Below are 22295 nucleotides of genomic sequence, written 5' to 3' on the forward strand. Positions count from 1 at the left end.
GAACTCAACCCCAAGATCAAGAGTTGCATGCTCCCCCGACTTAGCCAGCCAGGCACCCTGAATGTTGTGGGTTTTTGAGAGAGGAAACAGTACATTTTGAAAATTAAAAATATTTTTCTAGACAATTAGAGACTATTTCTTAAAAGGATAAAATTTGTTAGAAAATTTCTTACATGTTTTTCTTTTTTAATTCTTAAAGAATCTGTGACCTGGTAGAAGGTTATATAATTCTAACATTATAGCTTTAATATAAATAAGAGCCTGCAGAATTCTTTTTTCTTTTTAGGTTAGAGTATTTTGTCATTTCCAATGGTTATGAGCCTCAGAGCCTTAAAAATGTAATGAAATGCTGTATTCTTATTTTTAATTAAAATTTTTTTTAACATTTACATACTCCAATCAGATTTTTCTGAATCAGTTTTGCATGGTACATAACACATAGTTCTATTACTCTGAACATAAAAAGGAGTTGTTAGTGGTTAGGTCAGGAATTGCAACCCACATTTTTTTCTACATCAGTATTCTTTTCACTATACCACACTGCTTTTCACAATGTGAGAGAGGAAATAAATGTACAATTGCAATACCACTATAAAGTTGTTTTCAGTGTTTCTGCCACAGCCAGTCCCTAGCATGATACATGGCACAAAATAGTCTGTAAAGGATTTGTTGAAAGAGTATTATAGGTGAGTACTTGTTATAGTAACATATTTTGGAGAATTCTGTCCATAAAACACTAGTAGGGTTGAAGCAGTCAGCTTAAACCATACTGTGATAATGTTATGTACTTTTATTTATAAACCTATAAAGGGAATTGTAGTTTGTCTAAACATGCTCAGTGTAAAGGATTACTGATGCTGTATTTTTATATATTAAGTTGTAACCATTTTTGGTTTATTTAATTTTGTGAAAAAGGTGCTTAATTTAGTTTTTGGTAAAGCCCCATTTTTTTTTATTACAATAAGACCTCAATTGTATTTATGATATGAGTAATATGTTTAAGTAATAGTATTTTGAAGGAGTTATCCAGCACTTGATTTCTTTATTTAAATGTTTTGTTGTCCCAGAGCATTGTCCCCACTCAAGGACTTTTTTCTCTCCGATATTTATATGCTTCTGCTAAAGAAAAATCTTAATGAATTTATGTGTCTTACAAATCTTATGAATTTATTAAGAAATTGCCAAGGATTTATATGTTTATTACAGCCATTTCATGAATCTATGCCTAACAGCTCTTATATTAGGTTTACATTTGGGGTCTTTTTCCTTTTAGAAAAGCAGAAATAATTTTCTGGAGAATATGTAGCAAAGGAATAATAATAGATTGTAAAACATGAGCATATTTACTCTTAATAGCTGGGCCCAGTGTGGACAGTTTTATATAAATGTCATTGAGTGTTGCAGAAGAGTGGGTCAGGAGATTCCCAGGTATGTCTTGAATTTCAGAGATTAAGAAAGCCTAATTGGTTATCTTCTTATTACCTAAATATCTTTTTAATACCTGCATAATGCCCCTAAAAGATTGTAGTAAATGTCATTCTTTATAGAAGGTAAGAAAGCTTAGTTAAGTTTCTGTGAATCTCTTTCACTGTATGTTCTTCCCTAAATCAACCAAAATGTCTAATTTTCTTTTTAAATGTAATTCAGAACAGTTGGCAGTTCATTCAGAATTTGTCTTTAACATTGATAGTCGTTAAAAATATATCTTAGTTTCTTTGTTATTAAATTATATTTGCAAAAATGAAGAAATTAACAGTATGAGAAATAGGGATAAAAGTGAAAGTCATTACCTTCAACTGAGCACGCTTTTCCTGGTCTCCAGATAAGTATTTTGATGATTCCCTCCCAACCTTTGTGTTTGCTTCTTAAATTGTTATACACTCAGTTCTAGGGTTTGGCTTTTACTCAAGACATCTGTGTAGATCTCATTCTTTTTTTATGGCCAGGTGTGATACACCTTAAATTATTTAGCCATTTCTTATTGGTTGACATTAAGATTGCTTACAAATTTATTGTCATGTAATTAGTACAGCAGCATTCTTGAAAATACAGTTGAAAAGGTTTCTGTAGTGTCATTTCCTGCAAAGGAGTATTAGCTGGCTTAAAAGAGTTGTGAGTTGTGTCTATTTTAAGTTTGTTATTACTGAAATGTTTTTCTGAAAGGGTGGTGCCAACATAAACTGGATGTGAATGCTTTTTTCCCTGCCCTGTACCAATACTTGAATATTACCAACCTTTAAATTTAGTCATTCTAAGGTGGAAAAGTGAGTTAAGAGAATCGCTTGTGTTTGATTCTCAGTTCAGCTGAAAACTGTGGTTTGGGGGAAGTTGAACCCTCTATGCCTGCTTTTTTTCATTTATAAAATGGCATGCTATTATTACCTAAGAGGATTTGTATAGTCCTTGTTTTGATGAGCATGATTTGACCAGCATGTTTATCTTATCCTTTCAAACCCACTTGAGATGTATGGTCTTTTCTTGTCATTGGAAGAAATCTATGTAGGTTCCTTCATCTTTCTGATTATTCTTGGGGAATAAAAAACTCCCCAGTCATGGGTGATCACAAAAATAATCTTAACTAACTTCAGTAAGTATTTTATTTGCCAGTCAATCTTAATTGTACAGTTAGGTGAGTTTTGACAGATGCACCTAACTTTGAGATCAACAGTTAAGACAGAACATTACCATCACTTCCGTAAGTTTCCTCATGCTTGTTTGTCCTTCTCTTACAGCCCAGCCCAGGCAACCACTGAGCTCTAGTCTCCATGTAGATTGGTTTGCATTTTCTAAAATTTAAATAAACAGAATCATACAGTATGTACTCGATTGTGTTTGGCTTTCACTCAGCATAATGATCTTGAAATAGATCAATAAATACTGTAAGTATTTACATTTTCTGCTGATCTAGTGATACTGAACATTTTTTGTTATTTTCTGTTCATATTTTAGGTAGTGGGGGCACAAGATTTCTGAACTCTTCTGACTTCAGATTATTATTTCAGATCATTATTTCAGATTTACTATAAGTACAAAAAGACTTCTGGGATGTGATTAGGCAATGTTGAAGAATGAATTATCCGTTTAATCATAATTTATGTCAGTTTTTAGGTTACTTGTGTGGCTTCAGATGGAAGTCTAAGTATTTATACTGGAGATTTTAGAGCAAATATTTCTAGCAAAGAAATTTGTTGCTGTTGTACTAGGGAATGTCATGAAGTTAACTGTTAGCCTTCAGATTTAATAAAAGATTGATGGAACGCAAACTCTTAGGGCATTTGCAATGTGCAAGGCGCTGCTCTGGATGCTACGGGTTCAAGCAGTGAACAAAATAAAATATTCTTGATCTCATGGAACTTATAAGTGTGGGGATGGGAGATGACAGGCAATATGCAGATGAGTAATACATATAGAGGGGGAAAGGTGGTGGAAATTCTGTGAAGGAAAACAAAGTGGAGGGAGGGATAGAGAATTTGTGATGTGATTTAAGTAGGGTAGTTGGTAAAACCTTATTGATTGGTGACATTTGAGCAAAGCCCTGAGAGGCTGAGTGGGAAGTCATGCAGGTATCTGAGGGATTAGCATTCCTGGCAGAGAGAACAGCAAGTGTAAAAACCCTTGAGGCAAGATCATTTATTTAAATACACATGAGTTTCTTACGTTGTCCTACTAGGATTCCAGGTACTGGTGATGCTGCATTCAACAAAACATTAAAAATTCTAGCTGCTTGGAGCTTACATTACATCATGCATGGTGTGTTGTAGGACTGGGGTTGATGTGAAAGGACTTTATCTTTGAGCAGATGGGGAGCCATTGGAGGAATTTGAGAAAAGGATCTGGATTATGTTTTTCAAGAGTCACCCAGACTGAAGAATTGACTATAAGGGAGCAAAGGCAGAAGCTGGAAGACCATTTTCTTTCTCTTTTTTTTTTTAAGTTTTATTTAGGTAATTTCTACACCCAACATGGGGCTCAAACTCATGACCCTGAGATCAAGAGTACATGCTTCTCAACTGAGCCAGCCAGGCACCCCTTGGAAAAGCATTTAAAAACTGAATGCTTATTCAGGAATTCAACCTAACACCTAGTAGAGACAGATACTATTTGATATGCTTATCAGCTGCCAAATCGTGGTAAAGAATGATCAATGGTTCTAGTTACTTGTGATAAAAAATTTAGGTACACTAAGACAACTGCTTATCCCTTACAGCCTGTGTACCAAACACCAATTTAAATGAGTCACTTTTTTTTTTAACCAGTGTGACAACATTTTGTTTTTTATTTTATGTTTCAGCCAGAAATTTTTTTAATTGAAATCTAGTTGCTAGACAGTGTTACATTCGTGTCAGGCGTACAACATAGTTATTCAACAGTTCCGTACATTACATAATACTATATTCTCTACATTGTACTTGTCATCCACATGACTTTATAACTGGAAGTTTATCTCTCTTAATCCCCTTCACCTGCTTCTCCCACCACCCCACATCAGTTTCTGCTCTTTATTTATGAGTCTTTTTAAAAAAATTATTACTCATTTGTTTGGATTTCATATATAAGTAAAGTCATAATATTTGCCTTTCTCTGACTTATTTCACTTAGCAAAATACCCTCTAGGTTCATCCATATTGTTGCAAAAGGCAAGATCTTTTTTCTTATTGCTGATAGGTATTTCATTATTTTTACATATACATAATATATGTGTGTGTGTGTGTGTGTACAATATACAGTTATATACATATTACAATACAATATATACATATTAATACATACATAATATACAATACATTATAATATATACATATTACAATACATATGTATATGCATATGTATATATATTGTATATTTTACACACACACACATATACCATACTTTATTAATGGACACTTGGGCTGCTTTCATATCTTGGCTATTGTAAATAATTCTGCAATAAACATAAGGATGCATATATCTTTTTGAATTAGAGGTTTTGTGTTTCTTTAAACACCTAGCAGTGGAATTACTAGGTCATATGGTATTTCTATTTTTAATTGTTTGAGGAATCTTCATACTGTTTTCCACATTGGTTGCACCAATTTGCTTTCCCACCAACAGTGAACAGAAGTTCCCTTTTCTCCACATCCTTACCAACACCTTTTATTTCTTGCGTTTTTGATACTAGCCAGTGTGACTCAGGTGATACCTCATTATAGGTTTTTCTGTTGTTTTGTTTTGTTTTTTATTTTAGAGGGAGTGTAAATGGGAGAGAGGGGCAGAAGGAGAAGGAATCTTAAGCAGGCTCCATGTAGGGTTCGATCCCACAACCTGATTGCAATCATGACCTGAGCCAAGAGCAAGAGTTGGATGCTCAACCAACTGAGCCATCCAGGTGCCTCTTCATTGTGGTTATGATTTGCACTTTCCTGATGACTAGTGAAAATTGAGCATCTTTTTATGTGTCCGTTAATCACTGTCTTCTTTGGAAAAATTTCCATCAGGTTATCTGCCATCTTTTAATTGGATGATTATATTTTTTTGGTGTTGAGTTGTAGGAGTTCTATATATATTGTGAATGTAACCCCTTAATTGGATATATCATTTGCAGTTAAGTGAGTCATCTTAACATATTTTTCCTTAATAATGTGGGTTAAGTAGGCATTAACATTATCTCTTGGAATAATAGGAATAGTGAACACCAAGTACCAGACTCTGTTCTTAGTACATTAACTCATTTAATCCTTACAATAACTGAAGTTGATATTACTCCATTTTATGGTGGAGGAAGCAGCTGCAGAGAGGGTGAATGATGTTTCCAAGATCATGTAAATAACAAGTATTTGGAGAAATTTCTTACAGAATTTGTGAGTGATATCCCAGAGAAAACAACTTTGAAACTGGACATAGAAGGGGCATTTGGGTGGCTCAGTCGGTTAAGTGACCGACTCAGCTTGGGTCTTGATCACAGGGTTATGAGTTTAAGCCCCACAATGGGCTCCATGCTGGCCGTGAAACCTACTTAAAAAAATAAAAATAAACTGAATGTAGGACATGGTGAAATTTGCCAGAGGAAATGGCATGTTCAAAGAAGACAAAAAGTTTAGTACAATGGTATAAATATTTAGTACCCAACACAAACTTACTACTTTGAACAAAAATGAATACGTTCTTTTTATGCTTTGCAGACTTGGGAGTAGGGAGAAGTATGTGTAACATAATTTCTGTCCAGTGTGAAGTGTCACGTCGGAGCTCTGTCTGGAGCATGGTGGAAGCACAGAGAGCATTTGGCCAGTCCCAGAGCATCAGGGCGGGCTCCCCTCAGAGGAGAACCCACAGTTACCTTTTAAAGATTATGACCAACTTAGTGCTGGAGAATGGAGGGGGACATGGGGCGGTTTAACATAGGAGCTCCATGTGCCGCAGCAAGGAACAGCCTGGTGTTTAGGTGGAGGGGTTGCCTAATGGGTGTGTGGGAAGTCTGCAGAGGTAGGGAGGGTCCCCTGCTGAGGGTCTCGTCTCCATTTGTCACAGTTTGCACTTTACGTAAAAAATTAGTGTAAGTAATTTAAGGTTGCAAGAAGGGAAATGACAGATTTGTTTGGGCCACCCTGTCTAGTAGTAGATGCAAAACTGGGCCTGGTGAAGAGGCAGTGGAAATACCAGTCCGAAGGCTGCTGCTCTGTTTTGCTTTCCAGATAGCAGAAAATAAGGAGTAAATCAGGAAGCCTGGGTGGCTTAGTCAGTTGAGTGTCTGACTTTTGATTTTGGCTCAGGGTATGATCTCATGGTTCATGGGATCAAGGCCCACGTTGGGCTCTGTGCTGACAGCACGGATCCTGCTTGGGATTCTCTCTCTCTCTCTCTCTCTCTCTCTCTCTCTCTCTCTCTCTCTCTCTCTCTCTCTCTCTCTCTCTCTCTCTCTCTCTCTCTCTCTCTCTCTCTTTCTCTGTCTGCCCCTCCAGTGCTCATTCTCTTTCTCTCAAAATCAATAAATATTAAAAAAAAAAAGTAAATCATAATTTTCAAAGTTTAAATTTTACTGAAAAGTAAGTTCCCAAGATTTTAAAATAATAGAATTCATTACTGGGAAAGTTAAGATCCGGTGTCTTGTTTTGTTTTGTTTTGTTTTGTTTTGTTTTGTTTTGTTTTGTTTTGTTTTAAATGTTTATTTTGGAGAGAGAGAGGGCAAGAGGAGGAGGGGCAGAGACAGAGGGGAACAGAGGATCCGAAGCAGGCTCTGCCCTGATAGCAAAGAGCCCAATGTGGGGCTTGAACTCATGAACCATGAGATCATGACCTGAGCTGAAGTCTGATGTTTAACTGATGTTTAGCACCCCTAATATCAGGTTTTAATCAAATATACTATCAAATTCAGACTTGCTTTGGAGTGAGGTAAGGGGCTAGAATGAGTGTCCTTTTTAGCTCTGTGATGCTCTGATTGTACCATTACAGGTTTTCTTTTAAAATGGGATGTAAAAAAGTAATGGCATAATACAGAACAACGCATTGCTCCTTTTATCTTTGTGAGAGGTAAAACATCAGAAATGTCCTTAAAGCACTTAAAAGTGGGTCTTGCCTTTATGGTATGTTATATTCAATCTGGCAGACAAGTCCTACCTAGATGCATTTCCAAATAGGGAAAAATACAGCCTTGTTACCATAGGACTGAACCAAAAATTATTTGTTTTTTGCCTTCAGCATTATGACTTATTTTGGCAAACCACTTAGGAACTTAGCAACATATTTCCTGAAGTAGAGAACAATATTTAGTATGGAGAAGATAGTTGATAGTTATAGTTTGTAAGGAAATTTGAACACAAGACAAATTCAAAGCAAATTTAGCTAATATCAGTTGAAATTTTATCTTCTTTGCTAGGAAAAAAAAGGGCAAAAGAAAATACAGAAGTGATTTATAGTAAGCAACAAAGAGTATGTAGCAGGCATTTCCTGTGGCTGTTAATATGGGCCACTGGGTCTGCCTAGATGCCATATTATGAAGTATTGGAAGTTGAGATATTTTGTTGGTTTATTTTTGAGAGAGCAAGTGTGCATGCACAAGTGGGGGAAGGGGCAGAGAGAGGGAGAGAGAGGATCCCCTGTCAGCTGTCAGTGCAGGGCAAACCATGAGATCATGACTTGACCCAAAATCAAGAATTGAATGCTTAACTGAGCCATCCGGGCACCCTGGAGGTTGAGATACTTTTAAAATGCCCTTCTAGGATCATTTCCTCCATCCCTTAGAGAATATAGAAAACTATTGGTTTGTTTCTTACCTTTTTAGTTTCCCTCTTGTTTTCAAAGGTTTTATACTATTATGAAGCGATTTTATTAAAAAAAACTAATAAATGTAAGATGTAGGAAAAATTTTAAAATAAGGTACAGCTGGAGTGATGTCCACAAAATGCATGCTCTGGTATTTTATATATTTACTAGACGTTGGCTATAAAATTGTTACCTTTAAGCTAGTTTATGAAGTTAGCGTAAACAGAAAGTTACAAGATTTATAGTGTTTACACTCCATCATTAAGCCTTAGCCAATTGTCATTGGCTGGGCAGAGAGCTAGGTTAATTTGCATATCCTTCACATTTAATCCTTACAATTAATGTACAAAATATGGGTTTCACTAATTTTGTTTTATGGATGAGTTACTTAGGTAACTTTCCCAAAACTATATAGCCAGCAAGTTGCTGAGACTGGAGTTTGAACTGGTTTTGCCTGATTTTAAACCCAGAGGCCTTACTACTATGCCTTTTTGATACATGGTTAATTATTTGGATGTATTTGTCAAGGCTGTTTTAAAAACCTTAAATAAGGGGTACCTGTTTGGCTCAGTTGGTTAAGTGTCCAACTCTTGATCTCAGCTCATGTCTTGATCTCAGAGTCTTGAGTTCAAGCCCTGCATTGGCTTCCACAATAGGCGTGCAGCCTGTTTAAAAAACAAAACAAAACAAAAAAGTCTTAACTAAGGATCTCAGAAAGAAAACAGTTTTAACCAAGTTTTCCTCTTCTTTTTGTCGGCTTCCAAGCTATTTCCACTTACTCATTTTTTTTTTTAATGTTCATTCACTTTTGAGAGACAGCGTAAGTGGGGGAGGGGCAGGGAGCAGGGGTGGGGTGGGGGACACAGAATCTGAAGCAGGCTCCAGGCTCTGAGCTGTCAGCACAGAACCTGATGTGGGGCTTGAACCCATGAACCGTGAGACCATGACCTGAGCTGAAGTTGGATGCCCAACCGACTGAGTCACCTAGGCGCCCCTATTTCCACTTATTAATACAACTCTGATTGCCTACAGATTGAAATTACTTTAAAAAACTGGGCAGGGGGGCGCCTGAGTAGCTTAGTCGGTTAAGTATCTGACTCTTGATTTCAGCTCAGGTTATGATCTCATGGTTCAAAGGATCGATACCTCGTATCAGGCTCTGTGATAAAAGCACAGGGCCTGCTTGGGATTCTTCCTCTCTCTTTCCCTCTGCCTCTGCCTCTCTTTCTCTCCACCTCTTCCTCTCCACACCCACCCCCCCCAAATAAATGAACATTAAAAAAAATTGAAATTACTTAAAATAACTTTTTTTTTTTTTTTAACATTATTGAGAGCATGGGAGGGGCAGAGAGAGGAGGAGACGCAGAATCCAAAGCAGGCTCCAGGCTCTGAGCTGTCAGCACAGAGCCCAACGCAGGGCTGGAACTCAAAAACCACGAGATCATGGCCTGAGTCGAAGTTGGACGCTCAACCAACTGAGGCACCCAGGTGCCCCTGAAATTACTTTTAATTTGCAGTATGTAACAAGGTAAATATGGCAAAAAAAAAAAAAATGTATTTCATCCTCTCTTATTTCTTCTCTATTGCTCTTCCTTTATACAGATCTGAGCTTCTGACCTATATCATTTCCTTCTCTCTGAAGAACTTAAAAAAAATTTTTTTTTTAAACTTTTATTCATTTTTGAGAAACAGAGCATGAGCAGGGGAGAGGCAGGGAGAGGGGGAGATACAGAATCCGAAGCAGGCTCCGGCTTCTGAGCTGTCAGCATTCGTGAACAGTGAGATCATGACCTGAGCCTAAGTGAGAGGCTTAACCAACTGAGCCACCCAGGTGCCCCTGAAGAACTTAAAAAATATATTTTATTTATTATTAATTTTTTAAGTAGGCTCTATGCCTGACATGGGGCTTAAATTTATAACCCCGAGATCAAGAGTCACATGCTGTACCAACTGAGCCAGCCAGGAACCCCCTGAAGAACCATCTTTTAATATTTCTTGCAAGGCAGGTTACTGGTAACAAATTTTTGTTTGCCTGAGAAAGCATTTCTCCTTTACTTTTTTTACTTTTTTTTATTTTTTTTTTTCAACGTTTATTTATTTTTGGGACAGAGAGAGAGCATGAACGGGGGAGGGGCAGAGAGAGAGACACAGAATCGGAAACAGGCTCCAGGCTCTGAGCCGTCAGCCCAGAGCCATCAGCCCAGAGCCCGACGCGGGGCTCGAACTCCCGGAACGCGAGATCGTGACCTGGCTGAAGTCGGACGCTTAACCGACTGCGCCACCCAGGCGCCCCCCTTTACTTTTTTTTTAAATTGAAGTGTAGTTGACATAGTATCAGGTATGCAACATAGTGCTTATATATATATATACACACACACAAACATATACACACATACACATTATGAAATGATCACCATGACAAATCTAGCCACCATATGTCACCACACAAAATTGTTATCATATTGTTAACTATATTGTCTCTGCTGTACATTTTATAACTGGAAGTTTGTTTTTAATCCCTTCCCTCTATTTCACCCATCCTCCCACCTCCCCTCCCCTCTGGCAACCGGATTGTTCTCTGTATCTGAGTCTGTTTCTGTTTTGTTCATTTATTTTGTTTTTTAGACTCCACATATAAATGAAATCATATGGTATTTGTGTCTCTCCTTCACTTTTGAAGGATAATTTCGCAGGATACAGAATTCTAGCTTTTTTTTTCTTTCAGTATTTTATTATTATCCTTTTCCCGCAACACTTTAAATATTGCATTCCACTTTCCTTAATTGCATGGTTTCTGAGGTGTTGTCTGATATTGTTCTTATTTTTGCTCCTCTATAGAGAAGATATTTTTTGCCTCTGACTTCTTCCAAGATTTTTCCCTTATCTTTGATTTTCTGCAGTTTGAATATGATATGCCTAGTAGTAAATTTTTTTGTTGTTTGTTTTTATTTTTATCCTGCTTGTTCTTTGAGCTTCCTGTATCTGTGGTTTGCTGTCTGACATTAATGTTAGGAAATTCTCAGTCTCCTTTGCTTCACATATTTCTTCTGTTTATTTCTCTTTTTGTATTCCCATTACATGTATGTTGTGCCTTTGTAGTGGTCCCACGGTCCTTGGACATTTTGTTCCTTCTTTGTTTGTTTGTTTGTTTGCTTTGCTTTTCAGTTTTGGAAGTTTTTTTTTTTTTTAATGTTTATTTATTTTGACACACAGAGAGAGAGAGAGTGGGGGGGGGGGGGAGGGGGGGGGAAGGGCAGAGAGAGAATCCCAAGCAGGCCCTTTGCTGTCAGTACTAGAGCCTGACAAGGGGCTCAATCTCATGAAGTGTGAAACTATGACCTGAGCCAAAATCAAGAGTCAGATGCTTAACCAATTGAGCCACCCAAGCATCCTAGTTCTGGAAGTTTCTATTGATATACCCCAAGGTCACAGATGCTTTCCTCAACTGTATCCAGTCATTTACAGTGTCTTTGATTTCTAGCATTTTTAAAAAAAATTTTTTTTAATGTTTTATTTATTTTTGAGACAGGGAGAGACAGAGCATGAACAGGGGAGGGTCAGAGAGAGGGAGACACAGAATCCGAAACAGGCTCCAGGCTCTGGGCTGTCAGCACAGAGCCCGACGCGGGGCTCGAACTCACGGACCAAGAGATATTGACCTGAGCCGAAGTCGGACGCTTAACCGACTGAGCCACCCAGGTGCCCCTCTAGCATTTTTTTTTTTTTTGATTCTGTTAATTTCCATCTCTCTGCTTCCATTACTCTGTTCTTAAAGGTTGTCTACTTTTTTCATTAGCATATTAATCCTCTCTTACCATATTAAGTTTTAAAATTTCTCAGTCTAGTAATTCCAGCATGCCTGCTGTTTCTCAGGGCTTACTCTGTGTCTTTAAAGTGTGCTTTTTGCCCTTTAGTATCCATGTAATTGTTGAAAGCAGGACAGGATGTGCCTGGTACAGCGTGCTGTGGTGAATAGGCCTGGGCAGTGTGGTGATAAGGTATTAGGGGAGGGCAAGTGGTCTATAGTCCCCTGATTAGGTGAGCATGTGCCCCGAGGCTGTGACCTTCACAACTGCTTCCTGTTTCTCCTTCCTCAGGCGGGGCAGCATGGCTGGAGGAGGCTGGAATTGGGTATTGACCTTCTTCCACTGGAAGACTTCTCCCCGGTCAGTTAGGCTCTCATAAAACCTTGTAAATTTAGGTTCTGGTAAAATAGTTTCCTATGAGGGCAGGTCTTGTTAAGAACTGATGAATGCTTTGGGCGTATTTCAAAATGTCTACTTTCTCTCTTCTGCCAAAAGCAGGAAAGGGCTTTTTCTCTGTCTTCACTATGAGATTTGTTAGAACTCCTGGAGGTAAAACTTAGAAAATTATAGGAAGCCCTTCCCTATGACTGGGTCCCCTTGGAGTTTTCACCTCTCAGATTTGTCCACATCGGACCTTGGCAATTAGCCAATTACAGGTTAGGTTTTTCTACCCCAGTACTGGTTCCCATGGAGATTTCTGCCCCAGGTAAGTTGTGATTCTCTGTATCCAGCTGTCTCTCTAGTTTTGGGAGCAGGGATTGGCCATGTGATCTCAATTCTCTAATGGATCTAAGAAGAGTTGTTGATTTACAATTCAGCATTTTCACTTGTTCCTAGGACAGAGTGATGATGTCTTCCAAATTCCTTCCATGCCGGACTAGAAACCAGAATTCAAACTGTTAGAAATAAATAGTAATCTGCTATTGATTCATCCATTTCTCTGGCTTCATTACTGACAACGAGAATTAAGCATATATAAGGATCAGGGATGTATTTTCAGATGGCCTGTTAAATAATTTATATCCTCTTACATTAAGCATTCTCAGGCAGAATTACAGAATTTTTGTTCTTAACGATTTTTAAGTTTTGTTTTTCCTCTACCATCTATTCAAAAGAAAGGAACTCGAAGGAAAAAAAGGAATCAAATGAGCAAAAAGGAAGGATCAAATGCGGATCAAAAAAATTCATTTGTTCGGTACCTACTGAATTCCTGCTATGTGCAGTGTGCTGGGCATACAGGAGTGACTGGAACAAAAGGCCTGCACTCATGGAACTTACATTCCATGGGGAAGCGAGGGATGACCTATAGGAGGTCACTCCTAAGGGCCATAGAGAGGAGTAAAGCAGAGTGAGGAGATAGAAATGTCGGACGCTATTTTATTGGTACAGTCAGGGAAGTTCTCTTGGTGGTGGTAATGTGAGCAGAGAGGCCTGATCTTTGTGGGGCATGTGGGAGAAGCATGTACCGGGCAGAGGGTGTAAGTACCGAGGCCTGAGGTGGGAGTGGGCTCAGCATGGAAGAAGAAGGTCACCAATGTGGCTGCAGCACAGCGAGTGAGGGGAGACCAGAGGCACATCAAACTTCTTTCAGTAAAAATATTTGGGTGCTTTAAGGTCTCTGTCATAGCTGCTAATCTTTGACATTGTAGCAGGAAAGCAGCCACAGGTGTTACATGGACAAGCGGGTGTGGCTGTGTTCCAGAAAAACCTTTCTTTAAAAATTTTTTAATGTTTTATTATTGAGAGAAAGAGAGAGCGAGAGAGAGAGAAAGCGAGCAAAAGCAAGCACAAGCAGGGGAGGGGCAGGGAGAGAGGGAGACACAGAATCCGAAGCAGGCTCCAGGCTCTGAGATGTCAGCACAGAGCCCAATGCTGGGCTCAAACCCATGATCCATGAGGTCATGACCTGAGCAGAAGTCAGATGCCTAACCCACTGAGCCAGCCAGGTGCCCCTCATAAAAGCCTTTTTTACAAACACAAGCAATGAGCCAGGTTTTGCCTGTTGACCCTAGTTTCCTAACTAGTAATTTAGGGTCTCATAATCTGTTGGAGAACACTCTGGGTTTTATTCTGAATATGACCAGAGTCACTGGAGGGTGTTGAGTAGGTGAATGGGATAGGACTTGCCTTAAAAGGATTACTGGTTGCTTTATGGGGAACAGAGTGTATTGTTCACACAAGAGTAGAAGCAGAGAAAGCTATTGAGGGTTTTGTATGAGTCGACTGAGGTAGCGAGACTGGCAAGAAGGGGTAGGAGTTGGAGAGAGAGAGAGAGAGAGAGAGAGTGTGTAGAGGGGTGACTGTAAGGATATTTGAACAACTGAGTAAAAGGTGGAACACCTTACTAGTTTGGGGAAGAATAAGATTTGGTGGAGCAAATGAGTTAGGTTAAATTTGAGATGCCTGTTTAGACATCTGAGTGCCAGAAGTGAGTAGGCAACTGGATGTATTCCATTCTCTCTTCCAGGAAGAGAGACAAAGGTGTGAAAATCATCTGGAAGAGTGAATGGAATAAGGAAATGTAATAGCACTGAGCTAACATGAGGTTTATCCTAATTTATTTTTTTAATTTGAATTTTTAGTTTAGACAGAACACAGGTGTGCATGAGTGGGGTGGGGGCAGAGGAAGAGAGAGAGAGAGAGAGAGAGAGAGAGAGGGAAAGAGCGAGAATGAATCTTAGGCAGACTCCACGCTCAGCATGGAGCCTAACTTGGGGCTCAGTCCCACGATGCTGGGATACTGACCTGAGCCAAATTCAAGAGTCGGATGCTCAACTGACTGAGCCACCCAGGCCCCCCTGTCATCCTAACTTTAAAGTGAGAGCAGATACCATTACTATGTACATTTTCCCTCAGCCACAGTGAACTATGTGGATGCAGGTGTGGAGTTAGTGGAAGGTTGGTTTTAACTAAAAGTTGGATTTTACTAGGCAGGTAGAATGGAGGAAGAGATTCCTAGGAAAATATGTGGTCTGTGGAATCCAGTTTGGTTAGGGAATAAAATATCAAGAGATCACAGGTTCTGGTGGGGTTGAAGAACTATTAGACTCATTGTCACTAGAGGAAATGAACTGGAAAGGCAGGAGTTTGGTCTGAGCAGACTGCTTGAAATTAAGACTTTGCTCATGATACATTAGTTGCTAAGCTAAATATCCGACAGATCCCGTTGAGAGTGGGTGATTGAGGTGAGAGTGAGGATGTGATCATTGGATGTAAGGAAGTCCAGTAACTGAGAGGCTAGAGTGTGCCATTAATCCTTTATATGCATTTTGGAATCAGAATGATCATAAGAATAGTAGCGGAGATCAAGACTATGCATGGAGGCAAGCATCACATAAATCATAAGTACTCTAAAATCATTATAACTGACATGCATCATATTATATTTGTCTCTATTTTAGTCTCTACCATGTTTTATGTTTTGGAAGATGTTCAAAAATTGTTATTGAATGAATATAAAAGACTTCCTAAAATTAAACTGCTTTTTCAGAAGCAGTTTTTCACCCTTTATGTGAATACAACATGATGAAAGTAGAAAATAATGGTTCTAATTGGCATATTTTGCGTAAAGTATGTGCCATTTACTAATTTTTTATATGTAAATAATTCTAAAGGGTATAACGTCTTTCTGTTAATAAGAATTTTGTAATCTGTAATATTGAACAACCAGTGTGTTATAGCTAAAGTATGTTTATAATAAGATATGATCAGGGTTATTTAAAACTCAGTTGGGTCAAATGCAGGAAAATGAATTTATTTCTGATGTTTGCAATTTGATCTTTTCTCTTTCAAGGATTTCAGTCTCAGATGCAGGTATTTCTCGTTTCCTTTAAGTAGCTCCTAAAAAGTAATCTGTAAAGGAGTTTTATTTATTTATTTATTTATTTATTTATTTATTTATTTATTTAAATGTTTATTTTTGAGAGACAGAGACAGAGACAGAGCGTGAGCAGGGGTGGGGCTGAGAGAGAGGGAGACACAGAATCTGAAGCAGGCTCCAGGCCGTGAGCTGTCAGCACAGAGCCCCACGTGGGCTCGAACTCACAAGTCATGAGATTATGACCTGAGCTGAAGTTGGACGCTTAACTGACTGAGTCGCCCAGGTGTCCCTAAAGGAATATTCTTTAAATCAAGATGCTCACTTTTCATTAAAAATATAGAGGTATCTAGGGGCACCTGGGTGGCTCAGACGGTTGAGTGTCCGACTTCAGCTCAGGTCATGATCTCATGGCTTGTGAGTTTGAGCCCCGCGTCGGGCTCTGTGCTCATAGCTCAGAGCCTGGAGGCTGCTTTGGATTCTGTATCTCCCTCTCTCTCTGCTCCTCCCCTGCTCACATGCTGTCTCTCTCTCTCAAAAATAAATAAAGATTTAAAAAAAAAAAAAAGAAAAATAGAGATATCAATTTATTCCCATTAAAAAAAATCAATCCAAGAATAGGCCCAGGCATAGAGTGTATATAGAAGTATATTGAGTTTATAGACTATTTAGAAGGCAGCAGGAAAAAAAAAAAAAAGCCTTTATCTACATATGTGCTCAAGAAGTATTTGTTAAGTGAATGAACGGTGATGTTGTTGTGATGTTAGATTTGTCTCTAGAGTTCTTTTAAAATTTACAAATCTCCTAAGAACCGCTAAGGGCATTAGTGATCACGAATGGAGATCATTTCCCTGTGAAAAGAGCAGTAGAGTGCAGCTGGGTTTGGAAAGGCTAATGGCTTTGACAAATTTTATTTGCCTACTTGGCTTAGGCAACAACTCTCATTTACACCCATAGTTTGTGCAGACTGCTCCAATTTTGTGGTTGTAGATTTGTCCCCTTTATCTAATGAAAAATATCTGAACTCGTTTTTACTAGGTGCCATATAACTAGCTGAGAAATGTTCCTTTGGCCATGATTTACAGGAGAAATTGGGGGAGTTTTTGCTTTTCATCTAGGACTAGCCAGATAGAAGTTAAGAGGAAAACAGGATATTTGGAAAATTGATGAAGAAACCTCTTAGTTGTTTGCAGTCTTTTATGTACACAGTGTGGAAGAAGGAGGTTTTGGTTCTAAATCAATTACTGTCTCAGTGACAAGACCCAGGGACTGGTGGACCCCACAGGAGATAGTATGTCATGTCCGAAGGTAGCCTTCCTTTTAGGTTACAAGATTAGCTAATTCATAAGGAGGAAATATGTATTGAATCTCCATTTAAGTTGTGTTGGCTTTACTTTTGGGAGGAGAAAACAGGTCGAAATTTCAGAAGAAACTGGAACACTCCAGATAGTTTTTACTTAAAATAGCAGGATAACATACAAGGAAAAATGGTGACTTCATTTTGAGCATTGTTCATTTGTGTTTCTTTTTACCTGAGCCCCTTGGTAAAAGACCAAAAAATTGGGCGCCTGGGTGGCTCAGTTGGTTAAGTATCTGGCTTCGGCTCAGGTCATGATCTCACGGTTCCTGAGTTCAAGTGCCACTTTAGGTGAGCTCAAGCAAGCCCTGCTTCCGGTGAGCCCCACTTCTCTCTCTCTCACTCTCTCTCTGCCCCTCGCTCACTGTGCCCTCTCTCTCTCTCTCAAAAAACAAAACAAATCAAACGAACAAAAAATTAGAGTATTTCCTAGCCAACAAAGTACATTTTCTAAAGTCTGAAATAGTCTCCTTGAACATTTTCTAAATATGAAAGTAACATATTCTATGTAGAGAATTTAGGAAAAACTGACAAAAATAAGCAAAATTTATGATCTAATTGGGGTGCCTGGGTGGCTCAGTCGGTTAAGCATCCGACTACAGCTCAGGTCATGATCTTGCAGTCTGTGAGTTCGAGCACCTCATCGGGTTCTGTGCTGACAGCTCAGAGCCTGGAGCCTTCTTCGGATTCTGTGTCTCCCTCTCTGTCTGCTCCTCCCCCGCTCATGCTCTGTCTCTCTCCTTCAAAAATAAATAAAAACATTAAAAAAGAATATGATCTAATCATGTTTTGTTAATATATTGGGTATCAATGTATTGAGGATGTTTTCTTCTATCTACACAGATTTTCTTTCAGGTTAGGTTAATAAAGGATCGTGGATAAGTTGAGCATCTTCACATCATTGGACTCCTAGTGCTGATGTAATATTGTATTGTATGTGTGTGCTGTACTTCAGTGGGCAGGTCACCTGTCCTTTAATATTTCAGTTTCCAGTGTCTCACCAGTATAAATAGTGCTTTCATAAACATCTTTGAACTGAAAACTTTGTGTATTTGGTTACTTCCCTAAATTAAGTTCCTGCAATGGGAATTACTTTCTCAAAGAGTAGAAGCCTTTTTTTTAGTTCTGGTGTCTTTTGTTATTTGCATTCTAGAAATGATTTGTGGCATTGTTTTTAAGTGCTCTTCCAATCCTGAATATTATCATTAAAATAAAAAAAAACATTAAGAAGTATAAAGGAGAGCTCATTGTTTTAATTTACATTTATTTTACTACAATAAAACCTGGGTATATTATTATGCTTATTAGTCAATTATATTTCTTAAAAAATTTTTTTTTAATGTTTATTTATTTTTGAGAGAGAGACAGAGTGTGAGTGGGGGTGGGTGAGAGAGAGGGAGACACAGAATCCGAAGCAGGCTCCAGGCTCTGAGCTGTCAGCAGAACCTGACATGGGGCTCAAACCCATGAACCGCGAGATCATAATCTGAGCCCAAGTCAGACTCTCAACTGACGGAACCACCCAGGTGTCCCTGGTCAGTTATATTTCTTATTTTATTATTCACATATCTAAGAACACTAATCCTTTTGTATGTTGTAGGCAGTGTTTGTCTAACTTTTGTTATTTTTAAACAGATTTTTAATCAAATCTCAATCTTTTTCATTATTGATCTTTTCTTGTTAATGTATAGACAGTCCTTTCCCATCTAATATCAGAATAAGTTGTTTACTTCAGATTATTTCTTGGTTTCATTAAAAAAAACAATTATGTAAAATTTGAACCATATTTAAGAGTAGAGAGAGGCATAATGAGCCTGTGGTACCTATCACTCATTTTTAGGAAATATCAATATATGGCCAATCTTACTCCATCTCTATCTGCCTCCAGACCCTCTTTGGGCAGTTTGGAACAAATTCCAGACATCTGAATATCATTTAATCTGTTGATATTTAGGGTTTCACTTTTTAAACATAACCACAGGATCACCTATAACACATAAAGAATTTAGGGAAAGAACCTAATATCCGTCGTTCAGTGTCATTTTCCTAATTGACTTATAATTGTTTTTAAAAATTTGAAATTAGTTATCAAGTAAGGTCCACCCATTGCTTTTGTTTGATACATATTGAAGTTTCTTTTAATCTGTAGCTATCTCCTCCATATTTTCCCCTTCCTTCCTCCCCTTATTTTTTGTTGAAGAAATGGCTTAAAATTTTTTTTGACTCTGTAATGCAGCTGATTTTTTTTAATGTATATTTTGAAGCTAGGGTTTACTTCTTGCCCTTTGCTTCTAACAGTTAACCAATACCATTCTTTTTTATTAAAACATTTTTAATGTTTATTTATTTTTGAGAGGGAGAGAGAGAGAGAGAGAATGGGGGAGGGGCAGAGAGAGAGGGGGAGACACAGGATCTGAAGCAAGCTCCAGATTCTGAGCTATCGGCACAGAGCCCAATGCAGGGCTCAAACTCACAAATTGTGAGATTGTGACCTGAGCCAAAGTTGGAACTTAACTTATTGAGCCACCCTGGTGCCCCTAACCAGTACCATTTAAAATATAATCTTAAATTCTTCATTAAAGTGCCACTTTTATAATACAGGAGTTATTATATGAGAAAAGTGTCATTTCAAATGAATGGAGAAATACAATATTCTTACTACGTAAGAATTGACATCTTGACAGTATTGAGTTTTCCTACCCGGAACATGTATCTTTTTCATTTATTGAAGTGTTCTTTTGTTTCTGACAATGAAGTTTTGCTTTTTCTTCACTTTCTTCTTTTTTTTTTCTTTGTATTTTGTCCTATTTGCTTTTCCGTGGCCACCTTGGCATCACGCACATATATTTTGCTGAACCACTTGAGTGCTCTTTGTAGACATCACCCCTAAATACTTCAGCCTTGTCTCCTAAGAAGATGCAATTAATCACTTCCAGAAATATAATGTTAATGCAACAGTATTACCTAATTATGTTCAAATTTCCCCCAGTTGTCCATGTGAACTTTATAGTTATTATAACAAAGACCCAATGAAGGAACAAGTGATACATTTATTTGTTTTGTCTCTTTAACTCTCCTTTAGGCTAACCAGTATAGTTTAGTAGCTTTATTATTATTATTATTATTATTATTATTATTATTATCTTTCATGACACAGTTTTTGAAGTGTCCAGGTCAGTTATTTTACAGAATAACCCTTAATTTAGATTTGTCCAGTATCTTTCTCGAGACTGATCTGGAACATTTACTTACAGCAATACTTACAGTAATATGTAGGTGATGTTTTGGTCACTTAAGTGCAATACATGAGGAGGCACATAACAGCAGTTTGTCCAATTATTATTGATATTTGATCTTTTGGCAAGTAGTCTGCCATGTTTTTCTAAATTCTGTTTTCCATCAGTCTTTTATCCAGTGGTTTCAATATCCATAATTATAGCCTGGGTCAATTATGACGATGGTATCATAAAATGATGGTTTTCAATTTCTGTCATCTTTAGGTATTTATTTGTTGGCATTCTTCTGTCTTTTCCCTTTCTTTTTTGATGTGTCCCCATTTGGTGAGCCCTTCTTTCCTGGCACAACGAGTTGTTCTAGACTCAACTTATACTTGCTTTGTTCACTTTGCACTTTCCCTGAGCATTTTTCTAAGGAGCCCTGGCTCCATTTAAGGGAGAGAACATTTAGGAACCAAGATCTAGGCCTGGGTATGGGACATTTCCATCATCCCAAGAAGTTCTTTTATGTCCCATTCAAGTCTGTTCCTTTACCCTCAGCTCAGCCCCAAGCAACTGCTTACCACCTTCCTGCCACCATAAATTAGGTAGGATTCTTTTCTAGGGTTTCATATAATTGGAATCATGTTGTAATTTTTTGTGTCAGACTTCTTTTGCACGGCTTATTAATAGTTTGTCCCTTTGTATTGCTGTGTAGTGTTCCATTGCATGGATGTACTGCAATTCACCTGTAATGGATGGACATTTAGATTGCTTCCATTTTTTGGCTATTAAGAATAAAGCTGTCATGAGTATTTGTGTCAAAGTCTTGTGTGGACATATGTTTTCATTTCTCTAGGGTAAATACCAACATGTGGAAATGCTGGGATATATGGTAAGTGTAAGTATGTTTAATTGTATAAGAAGCAATAGCCACATTGTTTTCCAAAATGGTTGTACCATGTCTAGCATTAGTGAATAAAAGTTCAGGTGTTCCATATCGTCATCAAAACTTGGTATTGTTTGCATGTTTATTTATGTTAATTTTTTAAAGTTTATTTATTTTAAGGGAGAGAGAGAGAGAGAGAGAGAAAGGATGAACGGGAGCAGAGCAGAGAGAGAGAGGGAGAGAGATTGAATCCCAGGCAGGCTCTGTGCTGTCCACACAGAGCCCAACATGGGGCTTGATCCCATGAACCTTCAGATCATGACCTGAGCCAAAATCAAGAGTCAGACTCTTAACTGAGCCAGCCAGGTGCCCCTGTATTGTTTGCATTAAAAAAAAAATTTTTTTTTAATGTTTATTTATTATTGAGAGACAGAGCATGAACGTGGGAGGGGCAGAGAGAGGAGGAGATAGAATCTGAAGCAGGCTCCAGGCTCTGAGCTGTCAGCACAGAGCCCGATGCAGGGCTCAGACTCACAAATCGCAAGATCATGACCTGAGCCGAAGTTGGACGCTTAACCAGCTGAGCCACGCAGGTGCCCCTGTTTGTATTTTTAATTCAACCATTCCAACTGGTATCTGGTACGCAGTATAGTATTATCTCTGTGCTTTTATTTTGTATTTCTCTGATGACTAATGATGTATATGTATTGGCTATTTGTATGTTTCTTTGAAGTTTGTGTTCAAATCTTTTGCTTATTTTTTAATTAGCTTGTTTGGTTATTTTTAAATTATTATATTGTAAGAGTTTACTATATATCGTGGATACACTTTCTGTTTGGTCAGATATATGAATATATGTAATGCAGTTTGCTATTTTATCTCTTTTTAATATCTGTTGAAAAACAAAAGTTTTCCATTTTTTTTGAAGTGTAGTGTATTAGCTTTTTTTTAAATGGTTGGTTTTGTATGTCCTAGC

Source organism: Prionailurus bengalensis, chromosome B4 (assembly GCF_016509475.1).
Source record: "Prionailurus bengalensis isolate Pbe53 chromosome B4, Fcat_Pben_1.1_paternal_pri, whole genome shotgun sequence".
Lineage (NCBI taxonomy): Eukaryota > Metazoa > Chordata > Mammalia > Carnivora > Felidae > Prionailurus > Prionailurus bengalensis.